Source organism: Lactuca sativa, chromosome 1, assembly GCF_002870075.4.
Source record: "Lactuca sativa cultivar Salinas chromosome 1, Lsat_Salinas_v11, whole genome shotgun sequence".
Taxonomy (NCBI): domain Eukaryota; kingdom Viridiplantae; phylum Streptophyta; class Magnoliopsida; order Asterales; family Asteraceae; genus Lactuca; species Lactuca sativa.
The window spans coordinates 34,984,633-34,988,245 of record NC_056623.2 but is presented as its reverse complement, the minus strand read 5'-3'; positions in this window follow the sequence as shown (position 1 = coordinate 34,988,245).

The following is a 3,613-nucleotide window of genomic DNA, read 5'->3' as shown; positions in this document are numbered from 1 at the left end:
CTAAAAAAGGATTATTGGTGGCCCTGTATGAAGAGAGATGTCGCATGGTTCATGGAGAGGTGCTTGACCTGTCGCAGGGTTAAGGTCGAGCACCAACGTCCACATGGTAAGTTGCAGCCATTGGAGATTCCCGAGTGGAAGTGGGAGCAGGTTACCATGGATTTTATCACCAAATTGCCAAAGACTGCTAGAGGTGTCGATGCAATTTGGGTGATTGTGGACAGGTTGACGAAGAGTGCTCACTTTCTTGCTATCAGTGAGAGCTCTTCTGCTGAGAGGCTGGCAGAGTTGTACTTGAGGGAGGTGGTATCGCGGCATGGAGTTCCGATCTCGATTGTTTCAGATCGAGATGTACGATTTACTTCTAGATTTTGGAAGAAGTTTCACGAGGATTTGGGTACGAGGCTGCATTTCAGTACCGCATACCACCCACAGACTGATGGGCAGAGTGAGCGGACGATTCAGACGCTCGAGAACATGCTCCGAGCATGTGTGTTGGATTTTGGCGGGAATTAGGACACGTACTTGCCCTTGGTAGAGTTTTCCTACAGCAACAACCATCATTTGAGCATTGGTATGCCACCCTTTGAGTTGTTGTATGGGAGGAGGTGTCGGACCCCCATTTGTTGGGGAGAGGTAGGGCAGCGTGTGATGGGTAGTACAAAGATCGTGCTTCAGACGATGGAGCAAATACACAGGTCAGACAGAGGTTGTTGACAGCTCAGAGTCGTCAGAAAAGCTACGCAGACGGGCGTCGCTCGGAGCTCGAGTTTCAAGTCGGTGACTTCGTTCTCCTAAAGGTATCTCCTTAGAAAGGAGTGATCCGATTCAGGAAGAGAGGCAAGTTGGGGCCTCGATATATTGGTCCTTTCAGGGTGACCTCCAGGGTGGGCAGAGTAGCGTATCGTTTGGAGCTACCTGCGGAATTGAGTCAGATCCATGATACCTTCCACGTATCTCAGTTGAGGAAGTGTATCGCCGATGAGTCGGCAGTGGTTCCCCTAGAGGACATTCAGGTGGATGCGAGCCTGAACTATGCTGAGAGGCCGATCGCGACCCGGGATCGGAGGATCAAGATTTTGAGGAACAAGGAGGTGTCATTGGTTCAGGTCCAGTGGCAACATCGGAAGGGGTCCGAGCTGACTTGGGAGCTGGAGTTAGAGATGCGTGAGCAGTACCCAAAGTTATTTGCTGAGAGAGACTTCGGGGGCGAAGTCTTATTCTAGTGGGGGAGAATTGTAACATCCGTATTCCCAAGTATATTATTTTATTCTTTTATATTGAATTTTGGAGAGAGACTCGGCGAGTAGGAGCCCCGACTCGCCGAGTTGGATCGTGATTTGGAGTGGTCCGATTAATGAGGGACTCGGCGAGTCCATGAGTGGACTCGGCGAGTCCACGCTGTTTAATGAAACCCTAATTTCTCAGGTTTGCGCCCTATTTAAAGGCCCTTTTGGCCGTCATTTGTGGCCACCAATCCATTGAGAGAAACCCTAGAGTGCTGGAGCGTTTTGAGAGAGAAAAGAAGCCATTCTTGACCTTTGTGGTGTTGTTTAGCAAGAAGAAGGAGGTTCTAGACAAGGAAAAGCAAAGGAGGTTGATATTCTGAGGATTTGAAGCTAAGATCATTTCATTTGAGGTATTAATTCGACTCTTCTTCTGTTTTGGGAAGGATATATGGTTTTAGGGTTTCTTGTGCCCTTGTCTAAGTTGATTTGAGGTCCAAATAGTCCCTTTTTGGTGATGAGACTTTAAATCTGGATCCATAGAGGTCCATAGAGCCTTATTCATTAAACTTTATGAAGAACAATGGAGGTCATGATCTTGGGTTAAGGTATTTGGGGCTAAATCATCATATATGGTCATATGGATGTTGCTTGTGCATCAAGATTGAGACTTTACATGATTATAGTGCTTGGAAATGCCAGATCTATGGATTAGAGGAGTAGATCTGACCTCAGGAGGCCATTTGAGTTTGTGCATGGCATGAACTCGCCGAGTGCAAGGGCAGACTCGACGAGTAGGGTTAGGGTTTCCAGTGAATCACTTAGTGAGTGGACTTGCCGAGTTGGGGGAATAACTCAGTGAGTCAGGGGGGGATTAGAGGACTGGAGTTCAAAGCGGAACTCGCCGAGTTGATCTTGAGACTCGGCGAGTTGAGTCGGGGTAGCCCCGCGATTCATGCCAGGTCTGACTCGTTGAGTAAGGGGAGGAAATCGACGTGCCAAGCGAGACTATAGAGTTAGTGGACACGTGTAGACTCGCCGAGTCGCCCAAGTGCACTCGATGAGTCGGGTCAAAGTTTGACCATTGAATTTTGTTGACTTTTAGGATTTGGTCAACAATGTGGCCTTTGAGTCAAAAGATGGGTAAAATGGTCTTTTGCCCTTTTGAGGGTACCAAGAGAGGGTTGAGTCTAGTCCCGCGAGATATATTTATGAAAGTATTTACTTTATGTGATTAGGCGGAGGTTAGATCGTATTTCTGCCGAGTCAGAGATTTACTGAGACATCTGAGGTGAGTCTTCTCACTATACTGTACCTGGAAGGGTACCTATGTGTGACCGGAAGGTCTGGTATGCTATGAGATATATGTATCGTATGCTACGAGTTGCCTGTTTTGTATGCACTATGTATGTGATATGGATGCTATGCTTGATATGGGCCGGAAGGCATTATGATGTGGACCGGAAGGTCAGGAAAATTATGGACCGGAAGGTCGACAAGGGTAGGACCGGAAGGTTTATTGGGTTGGGACGGAAGTCCCCTGAGACACATGGACCGGAAGGTCATATGGAGTATGGCCTGGAAAGGCGTATGTGTGTAAGTGGTATTTTGGGGAACTCATTAAGCTTCTTGCTTACAGTGTTATGTGTAATGTGTTTCAGGTACTGGTGAGGACCGTGGGAAGGCACCGACATGACTCGTACACACACACATGCGGATTTGGATATGATTGATCTTGGGATTGATATGTTTTTGTATCAAGACTATGTTACATTGGATTTTTGGTTTGTCTTGAATGAAATTATGTTTTAAAGAAGTGAAAAATTGGTTTAAAAATTTACGTTGTTACATGTTTACTGTGTATTTAGGTGTGTTTTGGTGTAATATTGTATGCACATTGTATGGCCGAATTATTCAAGGAAAACAACCCATCACCGCCATGAGGTGGTGGTTTCCACCTCATGCCACCATGGGTGGCTGTGTGCTTTCGTGTGTGTGATTGTTATTTTGCGATGCTTGGACATATTTAGCCAAAAATAATAACCACCACCACGAGGTGGTGGCCGCCACCATGAGCCGCCGTTGACTACCACTACCTAAGGTAGTAGTGGGTGGTGCCCAACTTACTTCACAATTAATTAACCTAAAAGCTTAACAAATGGAATAATTAGAACGCGATTGGGTTGGAAACCCTAATTACGGTTTAGAGAACCCTAAATTTGGATTTATTGGTTTGGACTTATCGGGACACTCATTTGGGCTATTGGAACTGAATTATGAATTACACCCGATTACACCGTATGATTTACCTAGTCGAATGATGGTCTTAATGGATTAAGTCCTTAATGGGCTAAGTAAGAACATTTAACCCTAATCGTCATTTTATG